Here is a 24931-nt window from a genome sequence, read left to right on the forward strand (position 1 = left end):
TATTTGATGATTTGCCTGAGGTTGTGGTTTAAAAAACTGTAGTTTAAACTTCGGACTTAACTTTAAATTAGATTTTTTATTAACACACATAATACACTTAAACAATGCTTGTGTGAATCAATCCACATGAAAATCCGTTTAAAAGATTATGAGGTTATTGTAAACAGACAAACAGACAGTCAGGGCAACAGACGGCAAGGGTATATTTTATTATGTGTAAGAAAAGTCTAAGTTTATACTAATAGTCAACATAATTAGTCTAAATAATTATATTACCAATGCGTGGTGGACTCAATGGTCAACCTCTCTCTCTTTCGGAAGGAGACTCTTGCCCAGCAGTGGGACAGTCACGGGATAAAAAAAAACAATTAACATGAAAAATTAAGAATTATCTCTTAACTATCTATACTAATATTATAAAGCTGAAGAGTTTGTTTGTTTGTTTGTTTGAACGCGCTAATCTCGGGAACTACTGGTCCGATTTGAAAAATTATTTCAGTGTTAGATAGCCCATTTATCGAGGAAGGCTTTAGGCTATATATCATCACGCTACGACCAATAGGAGCAGAGTACCAGTGAAAAATGTTACAAAAACGGGGAAAATTATGATTCTCTTATGTGACGCAAGCGAAGTTGCGCGGGTCAGCTAGTAATTAAATATACATGATATTAACAATTTTTTTAGATTGAATAAAACATTATATTAGGCTTCAATTTACTCTACCTCTAGTATTTTAGTATAATGTTTCGATCAGAGTAGTAGTTAAGCTGAACTTAACTAGTAATTGAATCTGCATCGTTATGTTAAACCACAGTTAGTCGTTATCTACAGATAGTGTAATGTCTTAGTACTAAGTACTAATTCCCAAACTAGGTAACTGCATGTCGTTCGTAAATATTAAGACTTGTGATATGAGTGATTAAGCTTGGGTGTTTTCGGAATATGGGCAACTAGGTCATTTTAATCATTTTTAAGTGAGGGCAATATAAGTATAGGTTTTTGTACCATTTCCATAGTTTTCATATATGTCAAAACATTGACAAAATAATTGCGTCAGAAATTCTTTAAGGTTTACAGGTTCGAAAAAGTGTCAAAATTATAGTTACATTCAATAAAATAATTGTAGAAGACGGCCCTTTAAATTAGAGAGGAGGTAAATATATTAATCATATCCAAAACGCTTAGCGATGCGGGTTTGAAGACACTACAAGATTTTTCTAATATAAAAATAAAAAAAAACAATCTACACACCGTTTAATGGACGGTACAAATAATCGTCGGGAACCGAACTCAATCCACTCACCTATATCGATATCAATAAGTGATTAGTACACAACACTTGAACTTCGGTAATTGGAGTCCGAACGTTAAACTACAGTTAGTAGTTATTACTGTAGATAGCACAGATACCTACCGGAGATAGCCCACAGATACTAAAGATAGTTCAGATAATGCAGTGTCGGTAATGGGGTTTAAGGCTTTACTGCAAATTGTCTTGTGTTCGAGATTCAATTACATGAATAGTTGAACAATTTCAATATTATCGAATATTGGGTTACTGTGGTTAAACAAATAACGTTTGTTAATCATTGATTCGTTTTTGACAGTAAGTAATTGTAATCTTAAATACAATTAATTTAACTAAGAATTGTTTTTGTGTCGCGGGGACTTTTACAAACATACAAACAACGGACTATTTGTGAATCGCACAAATAATTGTTACGTGGGGGAACCGAACCCAAGACCTCCTGGCGCAATGGTAACGGCGTAGCGATCCACTAACCACTGCGCCGCGGAGGCCGTCTAAATTCATTACAAAGTAACAAACAAAAAATAGAATCTTTCCTCTTTATTACATTGGTATAAACAATGCTCCTAATAACTATATAACTAAACTCGATCAAAATTCTGTCGGTTATACAATAGTGAAATGATATAAATAAGATGTAGAGTGAGTAGTAGGACAAGTAGAGCGCAACTCTACCGGCGCGAGGGAGCTCTATCTGTCACCATTTGTCAGAGCATTGTTACTAACATGATACTGAACAGTAGCACACCGCTAGGGTTGATGCTTACGAACTCATTGTGGCATTCATAACTTTTAAAGTCTCGCGTTGCATGTTTAATGTATAATAGGATACGGGAATTAACGCGAACACGCATTTTACCTTAAAATGCCTCAGTCAGCCTGCGACCACGACGAGTGCAACCTGCGCCGAAACGTTAGGCATTTCATTGTGGCATTATACCACATAATAACATTTTTACTTGACCATTTATTTAAGTTGTTTTAAAGTTTTAGTTGTGTATCAAATGGAAATTGATAAGAAATTATCAATTTAGTGAAAATAAACTAATAATATTAATGTGAAATGATTTTGGCACAATTTATTCGCACAATTAGCGAATATAATAGGTTCTATATACATCAATGACACGTTCAGCGCTTTAACACAGGTTGTCTTATGCTTGATTAGTATATAAAGTGCCCAGTATTTTTTTTGGACTATATTTTGTATAGTTTGTGAGCAGCAGTGATAGCCTAGTGGTATAAGTTGACACCTTCCACCCAAGTGGTCGCAGGTTCGAACCCGAGGCAACACACCAATGACTTTTCGAAATTATGTGTGTATTAGAAATAATTATCACTAGCTCCAACGGTGAAGGAAAACATCGTGAGGAAACCTTGTATGCCTAAAATTTGTTTAATACATTTATTGAGGGCATGCAAAGTCCCCAACCCGCACTTGGCCAGCGTGGTGGACTCAAGGCCTAACCCTTCCCTCATTACGGGAAGAGACCCTTGCCCAGCAGTGGGACAGGAATGGGTAAAATTTATTTTATTTATTTATTTATATTTTGTGTGTAACTGTGTGTTGTGACTGATTAGATTTTAATTATTTTGTCAGTGAACACCTTTGTCAAATTACTCCTTCAACAACCTGCTGTGTGTCAGCCCTGGTAGCGCAGGACAATCTCGGCCAGCGCTGTTCAGTTCGTGTTTAGTTACATTGTATATTATTTCACGTGTGATTATGTACCGTCCACGACACAAGTGTAATTCAATTATTTATTGGAGTTGTGTCAAAAAAATATTAAAATTATTATAGTCACTTTTTATTCAGATCAAATTATAGTATTTGTAAAAGTTAATGAATACTCACTAAATTATTATCATAATACAAGGTTTATTATATCTTGTAACGTAGAAAACATATAGTCAAAGTACAAATTTTGCCAATCAGGAACAATTATTTCTGGGTCACAGAAATTATTAGTTATAAAAATATAATCGAAAAAAAGAAGGATTTAAGGTAAAAACCTATAGCGAGAGTTAGTGTATAACAAGTAGAGCAATCTAATTTAGTTTTTGTGAACGCTACGTCGATATTAGGGAAAGCTGTGGTCTGCGGCTGAAACAGATCCTCCCTTCTAACGGTGTAGAGTCCGTCCAGTAGTTGTAGAGACGCCTCTACATCTTGCTCTATATATTATATTTGACTAATGTTTAAACGATAAAACGATCATCGGTAAATAAAATTACTTACGCTTATGTAGCTAACAATTTATTTTACAAAAAAATTTTTTTGTTTATTTTTATCGCAATTTATTTGAAATCTTTTTTCAATTCTCAGTTGCTTTAATTTGAAACCTTGTACAGTGACTTTCCATTATTTAGGCTTATTTCGGTCCATAAACTAAAAATTTTCAACTAAATATTATCAAAATTGCATTTTACCATCATATTATAAAAAATAAAAACTCAGATATTTTTTTCACAATAAACCTTACTAAAATTTGCAAATACAACTCACTAAATAACCCCAGCAATCTCTACAAATTACGTCACAAACAAAGTTGCACTCAACAATAATGTAGAGCAACATGTAGAGTCGCTGGCTAATGTATGCGTTCCCTAATGAACCTGCTACCGTTAGCGCTAGCCACTCGTTAGGCTTTATGTAGAGTCAGATAAGAACCGACTCTATATTACTATTATTGTTAATAATGCCTTTTGTTTAAAGCTAGTCGATTCGATTCTCTGTTAAGATAATGTGCTAATGAGTTTGTTGGAGTTTGAATATTATAAAATTCAGATTATTATTTTGTATAGTGTAGAAGATTTATAATCATGAGCAAAGGAGGTCAATTATTAAGGTTTGAATCTTGTGTTGGAAAATATTTTTTAAGTTTTTCAGTTTGCTTGATTGTAATAAAGAATAACAAAGTTTGACGCTAGGTAATAAATATATTTTAAAATATTCTTTTTATGACGAATATCATCAGTATTTATTTTAAAACTAAATAATAACCACATTATAATAATACAGAAAATTTTAGTGTCATAAATAACAATAATTAATAACTACTTTGTGCACAATAATAATTATAAATACAATGCAAATAATAAACGTCATCATAAAATAATGTTATAATTTATAGCGCGGGCATAGAGACGTAGAGTGCGAGAGTCGTAAACACGGCACTTAGTAATTAAATACTTGAACGTAACTTAATACTAAGTTATACATTCAGTTACGTCATGTTATATACTTTACCTATATTTTGTTAGGAGTCCCTAGTACAATATAAAACTATTTTTTATATTGTAGAGTTTAAAAATACATTTTATTCCGATTCCAACTAACATTTTATTTTCGAAGGTCGAAGACACATGCAGAGCTCGGAATAAATGAAAGTAGGTATAGATTCGTTGTCTACTACAGTTAAATAAATCAGTTGTATATCGGAGAAGTCTTGATAAATATACAAAACATAGCCATAGATACAAAGTACTGTGCCATGAGCCAATGAACCACCTTAACAAATATATTGACAAATATGTCATCTGGAAAAATCTAAAATACAACCTTACCCACGGCTCACGGCTTAAAAATGACGAGAATAAATTATAGGTCAACACAGGGAAATGCAAATCCCTTCGAAAAAATAGGCAACTAATACCATATTTCATTATTTGAATACAAAATTATGGGGTCAATGTACCAATGATAATAGAGCTCAATTTATGCTAGTATTAGACTACAGTGATAGAGTTCAAGTAATACTGGTAGTACTACGGAACCACACAGTTACCTTATCTGGCACATAACTAAAGGTTACCTGCAAGATTAAGTTTAACGACGACACAAATTAGTCGCCATGTTTGTCAGAAGGCTCCTATTTCGGAGAGCCTCTTCAATCGACAAGCCTTGAAACTCCTTATTGAATTGCCAATAGTTTGTCGTTTCGTATTTGCAATTACATTTCTAGATTTTATTAGTATTAGGCTAACGGTTCCTAGACTACGTAAATGAAAAGGTTCTTTTCCTTAATATTAAAAAAAATATTATTTGAATAAGATACTAGTTAATTTAAAAGGTTTAATATTCAGTCCAAAAACTCTTATAAGTTTTTAATTTTTTTAACAAGCAATCTTTTTGCTCAAGCTGATCGCAAGAATTTATTACCAATTAATAACATACTCTTATCACCAAAAAATAAAAGAATTTAAAAAAAATGTGTACACATTTTACTACCTTTATATATACATACTCGTAAATTACTTACATATATTTCATCACTACTATTCAAAATTGTTATAAAATTATAGAAACATTAAATAAAAAGCAAAATTCCCTAAAACAAAAGTAAAGTCCAAGTAATCGCTTAACCTTAAGTTACGTACTAAACTCTCAATACAAAAGACATCAACGAGCTCGCGCATCACATTACGAAGCAAGGCCATTACTTTACGAGCGTGATTTCTAAATTATTCGGTAGTAACGTTACTGTCAGATGTTAAATTAAATATTAATTAATAATATGCAAAAAATATTGTAAATTATGTGAATCCCTGCTGGGGTTCCGTAATGTTTTATTTATCTTTATTAAAACCGGAATAAAATGAAATATAGAACTTATTAGTTGTTTTTGATTCAATAGATTGTAGCTTAATTGATAAATTTGTTTATGGTTGATTCTTAAATAATTGTGGTTATTTTATTTTATCATTTTGATACCTCTTTTTCTTTAAGGTGAAAGCAGAAGTCTTTTAAAACGCACTCCTTTTGACCACGTGTAAAATGCCACAGATTAAAATTGCGTTCGTTTAGGGTACATGTACTCTAAATATTTTGACTAACTCGGAAATGGAATCTATGATCAAGAGTCTCATAATACACATAAGCACTTCTGTGTGGTACCCAAACAATCTCTAGTATGTAAATTCGCAAAATTAATTACTAAGACAATTTTAATAAAATTCCAATTAATAATAAATGTGTGTCATATATCATGTTTTTGGTAGAGCCGCTAGGAATTCGGCGAGCTAGAGTTGAATCATCATTAGTAGGAATGTCGCATCGTTAACATACTCTACCGTCTCTAGCGACTCTACGTAGAGCCTAACGAAGCAAAAAATATAACAGACGATATCTGACCGCACACTGAGAACTAATATTAAAATAGGCGAATGTGATTCATCAAAAACATAAAAACTCTACATAACTGTTTATAATTTTGTATCAAAACTTGTATATTCTCAACTTACGCCTGCAATGTTTTTTTTTAATCTTTAATTCAAACAAGTTTTATCGATATTGATATAGCCGTTTTAACGTGAATGAAGAGAAACAAAAAGACAAACATAGATCCGCATTTACAGTATTAGTTTGAATTACCGTAAAAGTATTTTTAAATCCTTACTAAGTAAGTACTAAACTCTTATATGACTCAATTGCCGGACCGATTTTGATTAAATTTTGCAGAGCTATAGCTGTCAAACATATATAGCTAATCATTTCTTAACTAACCTTTCTAAGATATCTATTACGTATTTCAACTGCTGGAATGATTTTGGTGAAATTTAGCAGAGCTATAGCTGTTATACAGGAAATCATTTCCTAACAAACTTTTTTAAATCAAATAAAGACACGGACATAACTATGTATTATTACTATAATTGTATGTATGTATGTATGTATGAAGATGCACACATAAGGCTTTTGTTTTATTTCCTCGTCGTTTAACGATCAATTATCTACTAATAAAATGTAAACCTTTTTGTTTTATCGTTAACAATTTACGATCATTGCTGTGTCAATCTTTGATTTGTTATTATAAAGGTTTTATATACAAACATACATAAGGACAATGTGATTGTATTTTTGTGGACATTGTAGTTAACGGGGTCTCGGGTTCAACTTCCGGGTCGGTCAAAGTGTGTTGAGGTTTTGTTTCAATTTTAGTTTTCAGTAGCAGGTGAAATTTAAGTAAACGTTTTCACTCTAACAAGGGTATATTTATTAAATGAGGTGTTTTTTAAACGTAAGCAACATCTTTACTTTATCTACTAAGTACTGACTTCTAATACTTATTAATTACGGAAACAAATAGTTTTTTTATTTATCTAAACTAACAACTTACTAGTCAATCAAAAAATCCGTAAGAAATAAACTGAATACAATTTTTTTAATATCTATCGCTACTTCTTGCTAAAAGCCTCAACTACTGTTAGATTACTTCAATCATACCCACTCGATACAAACTAGAAAGACCACAAGTCGACAGATTTATCACTTTACCCGCAACACAAACATGAATATTGATGCATCTATCTCGGACAGCGAAATCAATCTGAAATGTTTCCGGTTACACATCCATAATTACACACTATTTATAGCCTTCGAGTTCGTTAAAATAGCTCGCGTTCTGCCTCCAGACAGTTGGTGAAAAAACTGGTTTGAAACCTAATGGATCTAGCTGCGACATGATAGTTAGGTATAGAGGAGGTTTTTAAATATATTAATTGCTTGTTTGATATACTTTTAGATGAAATTGTAAAATGCGTGTAATGTAATATGGTTACAGGTTGATTCAAATTTTAAATATCCTTATTTTATAAACTTTTACAAGTACTTAACATCATTTCGAAAAAGCTATTGCTTCACCAGAAGAAACGGCAAGAAACTCACGGCTTCCTCATTTTAATTTAAAATGTAAATAAAAAAGGTAACTTTCAAAAGGAAAACGGAAACCATTTTTAAGGCATTAAAACAAAAAAATATTTTTTATACTTCAGTCCGTTACTTTTTTTAATTTTGCAAACTACAATTAGTACATGACATACGTTTTATATACTTAAAACCTTTATAAATAGTTTTTTAGTTTTCTCCTTCACAACATACAAAAAAAATCACAACGAAATTTTCCAAAAAATAACAAATTACCCCAACTTGTCAAGTCCTCTGAAGCAATCTAACACATCTCCTACATAGAAGCTCAGCATCGTCATCGAGCCTCACTCAGTGTTGGTTCAGTGAGTGAGTGCTAGTGGTCCACTCGGCAGTGGAAGCTGCGCCGGCAGCCGGAGCGGACGTGCGCGAGTCTCTCGTGTCGTGTGGTGCAGTGTCTGTGATGTGAATACGATCGGTTCTAACTAAATTGCACTGAGTGTTCGCCATCTGTTTTAGCGAGTTACAAATGTAAGTTTTTCGGTTAAATTTTATTTTTGTTTTACTTTTACGTGTAGTTTAAGAAGTTTTTTTTTAAGATTGAGGGTGTTTTTGAAACTTTTCTAAAGTATCGTTTTAGCTAGGATTTCTTTGATAAGATGTTTTTTGATAAGTGATTTCTTTATCGAAAATTTATTATTTTGGAATGGAAGAACTTGTGGTATTGTCGCCTTTTTGTAAAAACTGCTGCTTTTATAACATATCATTTTCTTTGAGAGGAATTTTTTTGGAAGAAAATCGTTTTTATCAATTCGTTTAAAATGAAACTTTGTCATTAAATATTGTTTTTAAGATACTCATTTTATAGTAGTAATAATATTTAAGTTTAATATACATTAATCAATTTTTTATCCTAATTATTCTTTATGATACACATAACTTTAGTGAGTTCTAGGAATCTATTTTCTAGTAGAACCAGTAGCACTTATACTCCATTAGCAATATTTCTCCGAACCTATGATTGTATTAATCTCTACAACTAACAATACTCTACGTGAATCAGATAATCATAAGATGTATCAGTCACAAGTGGCCGACGTTCCGATATACAGTTCTAGCTAAACTCTACCTAAGAATACTAGAGTTCTGGGAAACTGTAACTGTACTAGTCATGATTTAGAAATAGATACTAATCTGGTTACTAATATGCAACATACCTATTTTGACTTGTTTATACTTTTAGTTAAAAAGACAATTTTGCATAGATAATTTTCTTTTAAATAATTTTTAATCTTGCTACTCTTATTTGTTCTATGAAAATTAATGCGCCGCAAATCTATACAAACTTTATCAAATTTTTACCTAAATTTTTAATCTTATGTATTTTTTTTCTTAAGTGTCTAAGAGAATCACCTTAATCTCTGCAATAGATGGACACAGGCCAATGATGATGATGCAGTGTCTATGAAAAGACCCAATAGAAAACTCGAACAACATTTTCCTTAAACCAACTACGGACTTTACCATCCTTATATTCTAAGCTACGACCATTTAAAATCAATTCCAACTCACTTAATTTCAAAACAAAATTTATCAAACCATCTAAAACTTATGAATGAGTGGTCTATTAAATCTAGGAGCGAGTGCATTAAGTCTAGCCTCACATCTACATAATAAACCTATCAATATCAGCACAAATTGTGTTGACAACTCTGTTGAATTATCTCTAAATAAATCTCTAAATATATAAATTAACATTTAGTTTGATATAAACTGATATCTTTTAGTGAACAGGTGAGTAGTGCTTGCAAGTAAAGTGCTTTAGGTGATGATGATTAAAACATCACCTTTGTGATAAAACATTTTTTTTGTGTTGTTTAAAGCGAAAAATAACTTTAAATTTATAAATAATCTTATGTATTAAATACTTTTTTATCTAATGAAGACTGAAGATGATATTGCATGCGACTGCTGATCACGAAGTCCCAGGTTAGATTCCCGGATCGAACATAGTACTATTGGTCTTTTCTAACTTGTTAAAGTGCCCGGTATATAGCAATAGGGACTAACATTGCAATAGCGAAACATTTCATGCACCTCTGCCATTATGTATGTAGAAAAGCGCTAAAAAAATTAATATAAACATAACATAGAGTCTATGATTAGTGTTAAAGATAATAAGTAATGTTTGTAAAGTGTCCATGTAAATGCAACGATCGTTATTGCTCGCTATAGCCTGTAGCCTGCTCGGCTATAACGGCTAATCTACAGATAGCCGATATCTGCTAGATAACGTTTAAATGTCACACGTTCAGTTTAATGGCTAGCAAATTGGTATCGGTGTATAAAGTACAAATTTAAATATATTTTACTTACTAAGGTTTTGTTATGTGAAATGCCTTCTTCCTTTTCAAAATACGGTCTATATTACTTTTTTTTTTGTCAAATGGTTAAACATAGAAGTATAATTGAAATACAGGAGCTATATTTGTTATTTAATTTAATAGTATTTATTTTGCTTTGATTTTTGTGATCGGGACTATGTTTCTATTTCGAGCTATTATTTAAAGTTTAGTTAACTCTTAATTATATCGTTACACAATATTTCGATGACAAGCTTGGGTTTCAGTTTTTGAAAACAAAAAACGAATATCGTTTCAGGCGATTAAAACAATGTCATTTAAGCCATGTTAGATGAGTTATTTTAATGAAATTTCTCCAAAAAATATCGCTCTTGAATCGATCGACTAAGAATCAAACCCAAAACATCACTATCACTTCTTCCATACTGCATGTTAATTAATTATAATAAATTAACAAAATCAAAGTTCCGGTGATATCAGTCTACTTAAGTAACATATTAACTCTCTCTCACATATCGGCCGACACACTCGACACACGACACACTCGACACAGTCTCGACGCAACTTGTTCATGATATTTATTCATTTCATTAAAGTTGCGATAAGTATGGCTAAACGACTTTATTTTAATCACTATAAGTTTAAGCCGCGACTTTGCATGGATTCCAAGTAATCTTTCGGTCATTTGTTGGTAGAAAACTACTTCATTACAAGTTTTATTTACATCTTTATATATATTATAATTCTTCAGTATGTGTGTATGTCACTGAACTTCTCTTAAACGACTGGACCGATTTTGATGAATATTTTTTGTGTGTGTTCAAGGAGATTTGAGAATGGTTTAGATTATTAAAAAAACTTTAAACTTTCAAATTAAAGACGTGTAGACAGGACAATGTCTGTCGGGTCCGCTAGTTTCTATGTAAAATTATATTACGAAATGTCTTAGAGTCTGTCTTATTTTAAAAATTGTGCAGGAATGCGTAACGCCACGTTTCTAATAATATAATCAACATGAGCTGGAAGCCCTTAGTTACAGATGAAGTACCTACTAGCAACAAAAACATAGAATGATATACGTTTTAAAAAAATAAATAAAAATTCGTTATATTTTTAAAATTTCATCAAAATCGGTTAAGCGGTTTAGCAGTAAAAAGGCAGCAGACAGTCAATTTTAATTATAATATTATTATGTATATATAATATAAAGAAATTCTCGTAACAAAACATAATCCTTATACAAAGTAGTTAATGTCACTGGTTAGTTTGACATTACCTTATACACTTACTAGCTGACCCGTGCGGCTCCGCTCGCGTGAATTTCGTACTGTTGCTTATTCGTTTGAGCACGCGAATTGCGAAGCACTCGATACACCTACACATAAAAATGCTAACAACTCTTTTGTCATCTAATGGTTATTTACGAAAGGGACCCGAAGGGCACACAATTTGACACAGGCTCAGGCAGGCCTGATTTCCTGTGGTTACCTTCTTTTCCGCTCTCGTCTGTATCCGTAGCAGTTTACAGTGTAAAATATAATAGGTACCTTATTATAGACTGACCATTGCTTACCCGTCTGGATTCAGAATATTATTATAGGTCCTATTTGCGCCGGAGCTCTTCAGACGCGTAATAATGTATACTTGCGATGATACGTCCGAAACCGCGTAACCAATGTATTTTATACTTATATCATCCGTTGTTTATTTTATAACGTAATTATTTTTTATACTTATATCATCCGTTGTTTATTTTTTAAAACTTACCACATAGTCTGTTTCATAGCTATCCAATTTATTTCCTTAATGCAACCAATTAATTTGGTTATGTGATTCGAACAACAGCGCCATCTGTCAGTTGCGGCGAACAACGACAACAAACGAAATTACTCGGTTTGCCATCTAGGATATCCCGATCGCACCGGACCCACGTAAACCAACATTTTTGTGTAATATATCATACAACATTTATGTTTAAAAATTTTATAAATGTATAGCATGTTTCAAAGGTATTTTTTTTACAATAAAGCCATCAAAATAAATTAATTAGAAAAAACATGCTTTGTTGCGGTTTATAACGCCATCTATTGGTTGGGGCGAACAACAGGTATCGATACGGCAGGCGCCGCGTTCACTATGCGAATGTTGTGAAATGGGTTGTAACGCCATCTATGGTCTCTATAGGGAAACGCAGGTTCAAACGATTTTTACGTATTTTTTTCAATTTTCTAAAAATCTTTGAAATTTTATGCTATAAAAAGTATCCTAGAAATTGCTCCACTACTTATTCTATGCATATACCAAATTTCAGTGCATTCTATCCGGTAGTTTTTACGTGATAGCGACACATACAGATGGAGGACAGACAGACAGACAGACAGACAGACAGACAGACAGACAGACAGACAGAAAAGAAAATTATAAATTGCAGATTCGGTATCAGTATCCGTTACTAAACATCCCCCATTGGTTTTTTTTTAAATATTTTTTAAATATATTCAATGTACAGAATTGACCTCTCTACAGATTTATTATAAGTATAGATTATACACTTGTACACTTTTACCGCTAGATGGCGCGATAATATGATTATTTAACTTTCCTCACTAATGATTATTACTTTATACAAGTGAAGGGAATTTATATCTTCCTTGTTTATTTATTACAATCTATATCTATACTTACTAATATTATAAAGCTGAAGAGTTTGTTTGTTTGTTTGTTTGTTTGAACGCGCTAATTTCAGGAACTACTGGTCCGATTTGAAAAATTCTTTCAGTGTTAGTTAGCCCATTTATCGAGGAAGGCTATAGGCTATATAACATCACGCTACGGCTATTAGGAGCGGAGTAGTAACGAAAAATGTTACAAAAACGGGGAAAATTTTGACCCAGTCTCTCTTAAGTGACGCAAGCGAAGTTGCGCGGGTCAGCTAGTTAATTATAAGTGCTAAGTATCGAGTAAACTTATTAGTGGCGCTTTTTGAAGCTAAACTTTGAAACAGTTAATTAAAAATATATTAAAATATACTTTTTTATAAGTATTGCTTAGAGCAACAAACAAATTAAAACCATAAAATCCTAATTTTATTCTAGCATCATTTTAATACCACCTTAGAATAAAACAATAAATCGGTTATCTATCAACAATAGATGATCGGTTGATTTTCAAACGATCATCATTAGTTCATCAAAATTGTATTAAATAATAGGCGCCCATAGCCAGTTGCGCTCACCGGTCGGTGAACGATCTGTGGGTTAAGCAACTCTTGACGCGGTTATTCCATAGATGGGTGACCGCATAGTGGTATTTGAACTGGGCGTCTCCGTGCTTCGGAGGGCACGTAAAAAGTCGGTCCCGGCTGTTGTCTCTAAGATAACAGTCGTTAAGCCACGTCAAAGGCCTCTCGAGCGGCTTGAACAACTTTGACACTAGGTTGACCACTAACCATACGATAAGAAGAAGAATTTTACTATACATTAAGTCACAACACATCGCCTATCAATAAAATAAAATATGATCGATTATCGATAGATATAAAGTTGCACCACAATAAATGTTAATTAAATTAACAAACCCTTTTAACTTGATGATTGAATCACTTCACCGAGTATATTGAAAGTGTTGAGTGACCGCCATTATCCTTGAACATCGACGCGTTTCGTAATATTATTATCTCTGATTGATTGTGTGATTGAGTGTACTTTGTCATTCCGTTATGACATAGTATGGAAAATACTTTGACAGCGCAATTGTAAAGATACCTATACAGATATTACCTACCATAGTTTGACAAATTCTGTATTATAAGGAGTCAATTTAACCCACTACTGTCCCACTGGGGTAATGTCTTCTCCTAAAATAAAAGAGAAATGACGCCTTGAGCCATTATTTTGCCCGAGCGCGGGTTTGAAAGTTGTTAAAAAAAAAGATGGAACCAATCTTAACTCTACGCGTCAAAAAAGCCTGTTTTTTTACCGAATATAAGCATAGTTATAGCTGAAGTTCATTAAAGTCGGTTCAGTCGCTTATCTTATAACGTGAAGAGAAATATTAACTTTTTTTTTAATCTCTATTTTAAATACGTATATATCTTAAAAAGCCAAATGTTTTTAATTGTAACTAAACTAATCCTTGCTTACGAAACTGATATTTTTATATACTTAAAAGTTATAATAGGCGGAGATTGACTCCCACACTTACATATATGACCAATCGAACACAGCTTATATGAATCGTTTATCCCACGTATAACATATATTGTATACTATACATACATATGTATGTGTATATATAATAACACACCTTATTGCCTAGCACGAATAGATATCAGTTCTTTTATAATTATTCGAACATATTTTATTACTTGGGTTGTCCTTCAGTATATATAGCACCACACATTAAAAGCTTAAAAGATTTTTATCTTTTACATGAAAAGGGCTGATTCAATTTGAATAAATTCTGGCAAGGTAATTGATCATTGATGATTCTGGTAAAAGACATATTCTATTACTATGCAAGCTAGATCGATAACATATATAAAACTCTTCCGTTACTGAGTGGCTGACTGCTATCGTCGCGCTGTGGTTAAGGTCGCCACGTCGCTACCATCGGGTCGAGAGGTCGGTCAGTTCGATTCCCACACATAGTGTTTAAGGTCCGGTGGCTTGTCCCCGCGATACAAGAGCAATTGTTTTTGCGGGGGTTGTCTTCTTAAAAAAGAAAAAAAACTGAATGATGGACAACGCACAGCTGAAACTACTTAGCTTAGAAAGTTGGAATCTTGTATGAAGATAGCTTAGGAAGTGTAGAGGAGCACTAAGAGAACATTTTTGGTAGTTCTCCCTGCAGGAGGGGAAATCGATCCAAACGTTTGTTGTTGTCAACAAAATTTTGACGCCATGGAAGAACAAAGAAACACACTTCTACAATAACAATAATAATGAAAGAATAAGTATGAATGCTAGACCAACACCTGCGAGTAAAATGCTATTTTTCGTGAGAAAACCCGTACGGATAACTTAATTCAAGATTATGTAGACGATCAGCGAAAGTGTCAGAGATGTGTTATCTATTCAAATAACTTCAAATCAAATCTTTACCATCATGTATACATATATTAATTAAATAGGTATCAGGATTCTTTTATAATTAAGTTAGAAATATTATAGTCATTCCTATTAATTTGTGTTTTTAATTGATACAGTACCGTTATAATGTGTAAGGATTATGCTGTAATATAAAATGGATATTATTTTCTTACCTTCTTTTTTCTAATTCAATAATTTCTTAAAATTCTTGTTTTTTTATGTTATGTAGATACTCTTGAGACTACGTTTACGAGATTTCAAAATTTACTGTGATGTTAAACTTCTTATAAACACTAATTTTTGCAGCGGAATCGAACCTAAGACCGACATTTGAACCACTAACCCCCGGTTTCAGAGTACATTCAGCGGTAGTTTGTCTATTCAATAGCAATTTTTTATATGAGTTTTAACGCTATTGAATTGAGGGCTAGTAAATATTATTTCAGTGAATAATATCAATATTCATAATCTATTTAGTCGTCTGATTATCATAATATAACAAGAACTATAAACCAAAATACATTTCATAGAAGTTCATTCAATACAACACAAAAACTACAAGCAATATTTATTAAATATCTATATAATATAATATAATCTGCGTGTAAATCTGTTCGTGGCATGGAGTCGTGACCCGGAGTATCTGCATCGACACGCGCTCGAACCCGGGACGCCGCGGTATCGCGTTACTGCGCTACATCGATGCACATTGTACTGCCAACATTGGTTCAAGTAGATAGTATTTTATTAGTTCAGTAGTTTTATTTGTGGTAGTTGAAAGTTTAAAGTAAGTTAAAATAGTATAATAATATAATAGTATAATAGTTTCAGTTGTTTTAAGTCTCATTTTATAATATTGTTCGATTTTTATGATAGTTTTTTTATGTAGTAGTAGTTTTGTGTAGTAGAGCAGGGATAGCCGAGTGGTATAAGCTGGTACCTCCCACGTAAGGTTGCAGGTTCGAACCCAAGGCAAGACACCAATGACTTTTCGAAGTTATGTTTATAAGAAATAATTGCCACGTGTTCCCACTGTGAAGGAAAACATATTAATGCAACCTTGCATGCTTAAGAGTTCTTTAGAACAATTCTTAAAAGCATAGTTCCCAACTCGCACTTGGCCGCGTGGTGGATTCTATGCCTAACCACTCCCTTAATACGGGATGAGACCCTTGCCCAGGCGTGGGAGATTTGACCATTTGCAAAAAAATAATCTATATATGTAAAAATGAAACCCTTTTTCCTTGGTCACGGCATCACGCATGAATGTCTGGACCGATTTTACTAATTCTTTTTGTGTTGTATTTGTTATTATTAGGAGAATGTTCTTACAGAAAAAAATAAAATATTGAAAATAGACAGTTAATTTTGTATATTTTAGAGGGTACGAAGTTCGCCGGGTCAGCTAGTCTAACAATAATTCAACATTTTAGTTTTTTTGGAAATATCGTCCTCCTTAAACACCCAAATTATATTTTACAAAAATATAATGTATGTATCTCAAAACAAACTATAAAATTATAGAACAGTTACCTGGCATTAAGTGTTTATCTATGCAATGATCTGTGAAACAGCTCGACAGATTCGAGTGTAACTAATTAAAATTTTATAGATCATTTACTTGCAAATTTGTATGTAATTTATGTATATTATTCATTTATTTTTATTTGCATTCTTTTAGTTTACGAAATTAAGAGATAAAAATCGTTATGTACATAGTTGCATGTTGTTTATATGTATATAATGCGCTAACGACGGTGAACTATGTAATTAAGTTGAACTATTTATATAAATATCTAGTGTATGCCACTTAGCAAGTTAATTGGCAAAGTTATAGTAAAAGAATTCGCTTTAAAAAGACATAAATAAGTCAATCTCCGGCTGCTCGATTTTGTACGGTTATTGCAAAATTCTGAAATACTTAGTCGGAATTAGGAATTCAAATTTTAGTTTTTTATTAAGGTAATAAGTAGTTTTACTTAATTAATAAAATACATCTTCATTAAGAACTAGTCTTGTGTTGCCAAAACTTTGTCAAAAATATTTATAACAAACCGAAAGCTATATTTTGTATGATACAAACAAATCAGTGCGGGGAATCAAACCTACAACACACGCAGTGACAATCACTTATTATTACTTAAAGATCACTAAGCAAAGTCTCTGTTTACCGGTTGTTAAATGGTCCATGAATAAATACCAAATAACAATTACGTATATTCCTTGCCAATATTATAAAAACGAAAGTAATTCTGTCCGTCTATTTTTCATAACTAAACAACTGAATCGATTTGAACGAGATTTTGTATAAAGATAATTTGAGTTCCAGAAAAGGATATATTAAGTCGGGGAAATTGTCTTTTCGCATTATAGTATGTATGAACTTTTAATAAAATCTCTTTGGCTTCAAGAATCACAAATGAGTACACGGTTCATTAGGTTTCTTTCAGTGAGCTCGTGAGGTACCCAAATATCGAGCTTTCTTGTGTAGAGAAATGATTTTATTACAAGTTCATACATACTACAATGCGAAAAGACTATTTCCCCAACTTAATAGGATAGTTCACATCGCCGAAATCCAACGGGAACGGGAACCATACATGTAACTATGGTCTACGCGAACGGAATCGTTTGTAAGATTTCGTAAACCATAAATAAGTACCGTAAAGCAATAATACATAATACTAATTAAAAAGATAAGGTCCTTAAAATATGCAAAACTATGTAAAGAAGAATAATATAAAAATCACGTTCTAAATCAATTAGGAGACAGTTATGTGGACGCCATTTATATTATATTAATAATTATAATTATATACAAACAAATTGTCTCGAGGACTCACTGATAAGAGAAGATATACCGGTTTAATAATATTCATTTTATAGATACTTTAGTTAATAATCATGTGTCGGGAGATTATTCTTAAGACTTATGATCTGACTAGCTTTCGCACCCAATTTCGTCCACATGAAAAGATTTTCAGGAGTAAAAAGTATCCTATGTGTTAATTCAATTTATGAACTATCAGTGTACCAAATTTCATTAAAATCTGTTGTGTACTTTTCGCGTGAAAGGGTAACAAACAGACATTTAGCCTCGCAGATTTTCGTATTTATAATATTAGCATTTTGTAATATGTATTACTCGGGAGTACACGACTTCTCGCCAGTTATATTTCTTTACTTTTTTCTTTATAGAAAAAGACAACTCCCGCATTAAGAATTACTCTTGTGTCGTGGGGACTTTTACAAACACAATTTTAACAACGGGCACAAAGTACAACCAGACCCGAAACAAATATTTATGGTTCGCACAAATAATTGGCCATAGTTAAACGGAAAGGATCCAACCCACACTATGGGTAAAATGAGTTATGTATACCAAAACACTCCTTGAAGTTAAAATTTTAATATCACGAAAACAATCCAAGTAAAATTCAAACCCACCATGAAGTTATAGTCCTGAGTTAGTCCCCAAAGTTAGTGATCTGAACTTAAAAGTTAAATATCTCGAAACTACGTCTGTGTGGGTTGGATCGTTTCCGTTTAACTATGGCCAATTGGCCGTGTGGGAATCGAACCCACGCCCTTCCCGACGCAATGGAAGCAGGACCTGCGCCACACAGGCAGTCTAACTTAAAAAAACACTTTCTAGGCTTTTATCAATATACCGTTAGAACATCAATCTCTTCTCATTAAAGGATAAGCAATTAACACAAATGTTCCGCCTGTGACCGCAGAGATAAGAACAGACGTATTAATTGATATCAGGGATGGTACTGTATCCGAAACTTTACGATATCCGAAATAATTTTATCTGAAGCCGGTTTGAAAATTTCGGATAAGGGATAGAGTTTAAATTGATTGCCAATTCAGTTTTCTCTTTAAGAATTTAATTTTAATCTGAATTTACTTACACGAATCTAATGGATAATCAAAAATATTATCCGATTAGGAGTCTTATCCGAAACTTATACATATAACGTAAGTAATATATCCGAATACGAAACATGATATCCGTAACATTTCTAATAGATACGTAAATGTGCGAGTGATGTCGAGTGACGCCGGGAGCTAATGTATGTTGTTAATTAATTACGTCGCGGTTGTCACAACACCGACACTGATAGTACATTGTGATAGGGTTGTCAAAACTAAACTTGTATGTTAAGCGCCGTTTTATATAAAGTTATGTTAATTTAAGCTTTGGTTTTTGCTATGCGGCTAGCGCGGATCGATCTCTGAGGTTAAGCTACGCTTGCCGATCTAGTTCTGTAGCTGGGTGACCATCTTATGCACATCGAGATTTGGAAGGCACATTAAGTTGTGGATCCCAGTTATCATTTTCAAAGATATTTGACAGTCGTTAACAGTTTCTTTCAGTTTCGGTTGATATAGAATTTGATACTGTTTCAGTTTTACTAACGAACATTGCAGAATCTTATGCATAATAATTTATTGTACTGGCTTTTATTGTACACAATTTTCATGTATTTATGCGTTGGGCAACCCTATGACTAAATGTATGTTTCCCGCGAAACTTGCACCTCTTTAGATAACGTGTCTATTAAGTATTAACTAATATATTAACTAGTATGTTAAGTATTTAGTTAAACCACTCAAATGAGAACATTCTTGTCGAAACTCGTGTCCGATTACAATATCTATTAACTAGTTACTGACTCGCGACTTCATCCGCAAATATATAAACAAATATTTTATATTTAACAATATTTTCTATTTGTTTATATTACTCGTACACCTTTCCGAGCTGGTGGTAGATTCAGTAATTGTAACAACTATCATAAGTGTCAATATTTGACCTAAATGAATTGATTTTTATTTTGATTTTATAGCTTAACTAAATGAGATAAGTTTGTGTGTATCTAAGTAGATTGAGTTATTTAATCACAGCCTACCCCTATAAGTGCAAAATATAATTTTGGGATAAGTATGTTTAAATGTCCTTACAGATACGTAAAAATAATCGAAATCACAACACTTTGTGTGTAGTTATAGACCGACAACTTTGTACAGAGCCGTGTAATACACGATTTGTCTAGAGTATGATTAATATACAGGTTAAAAAAGAACGCATAACTCTGCGAGTAAATAATGTTCTACATTTTAAATTTTATATGCATCCATCACCAGCGCAATTTACATACCAGACTTTATACTAAGTCGTCGAACTATAGTAGTATGGCAACACCTTATCTATTGCACTACACATAACTTCATTTGACACGTTTAATAAATACAATTTCAAGAAAAAACTGCTAGTATAATTCCATAATTATATCATAATGTTATTTTGAACCGGAACACTAATTACTTGCTATTTGTCTGAGCGAAATAACCGGATGTGTGTGACAACTGTATCCTATGTTATTGAGGATGTTGAGACAACACTATTTGTTAAGATTACAATCTTCATTAAATGTCGTAAAAATTATAGTCTTTATAAAATTATTTATTAACTCTACCTGCTAATAGAATTATAGCTGTGTTCTGGAACTATCGATGTAGTCAAAAATTTACTTCTACAGCAGTAACATTTTTCTCTAACTGTTCATTTTCTATCACAAAATTTAGTCTTACTTTATTTTCTTTAAAACAAAACAGCACGAACTAATCTTATCCCGGGTCAACAAACATACATACAAATGACGGACACAAGGTCCTACAACCAAACCCGAATCAATTATAAGCCACAATTTTTCAGTGAGTTTATGCTGACTATATCCATAGTTGAAAAGCGGAAACTGAGTAGGTCAAATGGCGCACAGATTTAAATACCTGGAAATCGAAACAGGAGCTTCATATTTACCTACTCGGATTGCTATAATCCTGGTGGTAAGATCGCGAATTATCACAATTATTCAACTTTGTAACACTCTTGCAAATATTTTTAAACCTTATATCAGATATCCAAGTAAAGCGTAGTGTACAATCTCGTTGTAATTCAGTGACTCCGCCATTAACCCCGCACAGTGTAGGTACACACCGGCGGTAACACTAGCTGTACACGCGGCTCCGTCTCCGTGACCATGTACCATGTAGGTTATCGATACCTTACTTTATAGACACGCTTACAGCCTTACAGGTCGCGCAAGTAAGCTTCAGAACGAAAATATACATAACTTTGTGCTTAACACTAGCTTCTGAAAGTGGCTTTACCCGTCCGATTTTGGACTGTAAAGAGAACGACCAGATAATGCAAATGTTTGTTACTCAACCACACTAAAATTACTAAACGAATTTTGATTAAATTTGGCATATAATATATTTTTTTACCTTGTCTAACACATATAATAACTATTGCGCGAGAAAAGATACGGGCAATAGCTGTTTAGACGTAATAAATGTTTGTTATCATGGCAAAAGTGTAGCTTAAAGAACGAAAACAACACATAAACCATAGAAATATAGTCCCAGCGGAGGAAGTTATGGATAAGATCTAGTAAAAGCTAAAACCTAAATCTATTCAGACAAAATAATCTGTAATTGATAGATTACGATTATTTTATTGTATAAACTTGTCTATACTATACTAATATTATAAAGCTGAAGAGTTTGTTTGTTTGTTTGTTTGAACGCGCTAATCTCAGGAACTACTGGTCCGATTTGATAAAATATTGTTAGATATCACTGTTAGATAGCCCATTTACCGAGGAAGGCTATATGCTATATATCATCACGCTACGACCATTAGGAGCGGAGTAGTAACGAAAAATGTTACAAAAACGGGGAAAATTATGACCCATTCTCTCTTACGTGACGCAAGCGAAGTTGCGCGGGTCAGCTAGTCTTCTATAACATTAATGTAAGCGGAACTAGTTCAGAACTGATAACAATATCTTAACTGTTGGTTCATATTGTAACTTCGTAACTTAGTTACATTGTTGTGAACGAGTTCGTGTAATATACGATACGTTTAGAGAAATGGAACAAGTGGGTTCAAGTGGACTTGAATGAATTATTTTCTTGACAGAATATTAAATTACACTAATTTTAACCGGCATCTAAATAATATTGTCCTAGCCGATATCTGACTACAGCGGTCAGTTTCATTGAAACTGGCCAAAGGTGCAGAACTTAGTTTATAGTGTCTAAGTGTGTGCACAATACACAAGTACACTCTCTATTCCCTTACTCTCACTACCTGGTGGGACGGATAACCGACACGACCAGTAGCAGGACCGACGGCTTTACGTGCTGTCCGAGGCACGAAGATCTACCAACCTCAACTTTCTAACTCCGGGCAGTTCTAAGAAATTCTTAACAGAAAAACTTCTTAATATAATATATATAACTCAAAGGTGACTGACTGATATAATAATATGTAGTGTTATATCAACGCATAGCCCAAACCACTGGACGGATAGGGCTGAAATTTGACATGCAGGTAGATGTAATGACGTAGGTATCCGCTATGGAATGATTTTGATAAATTCTACCCCCAAGGGGATAAAATAGGGGATGAAAGTTTGTATGAAAATTCTGTCCTAAGTCACAAAACCGACCAGACGAAGTCGCGGGTAAATGCTGGTATAGCGTATTATAAATGCTGTAATTAGTCGATAACATTCATAGTTAATTCAAAGCAAAAATTTTGTTAATATAATATCTTTGAGACCGTTGACGACTTTGGGACATGCATAGTTTTTTTCTTTTTATAACCCTTAATGTCAGCAAAACCAGAGGAGTCAACTAGTATCTCTATTTTAAAGACAACTCTCGCATTAAGAACTACACTTGTGTTTCGAGAACTTTTACAAACATACAAACAACGGCCACAAAATACAATCAGACCCAGATCAACTATTTATATCACACAAATACTTATTCCCTGTGGGAATCGAATCCACGACCACAAAACCACTGCACTGTCAGTAAAGCTTTAGTAGAACCATTAATATAATTCCTTTCAATACAATATTGATATTTTACAAATAGTTTGAGAGTGTATCAGCGACATAAACCGTGTGCATCTAATCTGTACTGATGGCGGGACTAGTTTGTGACTGGACTCAGTGAGTGGGACTACACCCCCACGCTGAAGGACTGTGGGCTATTGGACTTATTGGTTAAGATTATACATAGATTAGGGAATTACTTTCTAATGACAAATTATTTAGAGTTGGCTGTACGAAGCGGTTCGCCCGCATTTTCTGCTTCAGCTGCATAAAAAACAATTTTAAAAAGTTGTTGCCTATGCTATTCCGGAATAAGAACCATCACGCAGGCACAGTTATCCAAATCAGTACAGCCATTTTCTCGTGAAAGAATAAACAAATTAAAATACTTTTACACTCATAATATTAGTAGGGATTATTTATTAAATTGTATAGAATCAGAAAATCTAACTTATTATTGTGAACTATAAATGCAAATGTTTAGATAGATATATATATATGGTTACACAATCAGACCAAAACTACTGAACAGATTTTGACGACATTTGGTACACGTATAGTTAAAACCTGGATTAACACATAGGATACTTTTTACCCCGGGAAATGCTTCGACGTGGGCGATGCCACGGGGATAAGCTAGTATTTTTAATAAAGATTTCTCTTCTTATAATGTGATTGTCTAACAAACAGAGAGACATAAATAAGTGTAGAGACGCTAGTTGTTCCCACATGAAGTGGAAGCCATACATAATAGCCGAGTGACGTTAATAGCCCACTAATATAGACCGTACGATATGTCGTTATGGATAGCGTTGTAGGAGAGTGTGTTCACTGGCTTATAGCCAACCGGTAAAGGCTATATTTTGTGACTATTTTTGGAACGAAAGTGAGACTGTTTTTTTTATGTAGATCATTATTTTTCACAGTCTTTGTAGAGCGTTACTGTCAATGATTATAATTATGATGATGACTTTGGACATTAAGTTAAATATTCAAGCTAAAATAAAAAATGTTCTGTCAAGCCAAAACTACACTAGAACAGATTTCCCCCTACTGTGTTATATTTTCGTGATTGCTAATGATTGTTGATACCATAAAACTGTCTTTTCTAAATTTAACATCTAGTACTGCACATTTTTTTTTATAAAGTTATAAAAATGGGTACAACCTCCAAAATTAAATCTATTAAATTATACTAATTTTTCTTATCACGTAATACTTAAATCAAACTTAACCTGCTTAATACAAAAATACCGTAAACATCCGGTTCGACAGTGGGCACTCTCCTTAACAAATCACCAAAACAACATGTTTAAAGAAATAGCTTTACGTAAATCGATTGGACACAGGGCAGATGAAACGACCGCCGTATAAATGATGACTCTACCTAGAGACATAGACATAGAGACGTAGAGTCGTAGGCAGAGGCTTTATGTCCGCTTGTTATGTAGAGGCGAGCTTGTTGCTCTACATTCAGTTACGAATTAGTTCCTTTTAGTTTTATAGCGGTTTTATTGCTAAATAATTGGATTTGGAATCTTGAGGCTTGACGTGTAGTTCTAAAGGTAGAGCAAAACTTTGTTTGTGATTTTTTTTACTTGCA

The 24931-nt window shown here is 33.0% G+C and overlaps 1 protein-coding gene across 2 annotated transcripts in view; it reads left to right on the forward strand.

Moving 5' to 3' along the window:
• Positions 1–8320: 8320 nt before the first annotated feature.
• Positions 8321–24931, forward strand: part of LOC142983259 (protein Wnt-7b-like) — a 104368-nt gene continuing 87757 nt past the window's right edge. For both annotated transcript variants that reach the window (XM_076130179.1, XM_076130180.1), the window contains exon 1: positions 8321–8487. The gene's annotated coding sequence lies outside the window, so the exon portion shown is untranslated. The remainder of the gene's footprint in view (positions 8488–24931) is intronic.

Source organism: Anticarsia gemmatalis, chromosome 23, assembly GCF_050436995.1.
Source record: "Anticarsia gemmatalis isolate Benzon Research Colony breed Stoneville strain chromosome 23, ilAntGemm2 primary, whole genome shotgun sequence".
In the NCBI taxonomy this organism is placed as follows: Eukaryota; Metazoa; Arthropoda; class Insecta; order Lepidoptera; family Erebidae; genus Anticarsia; species Anticarsia gemmatalis.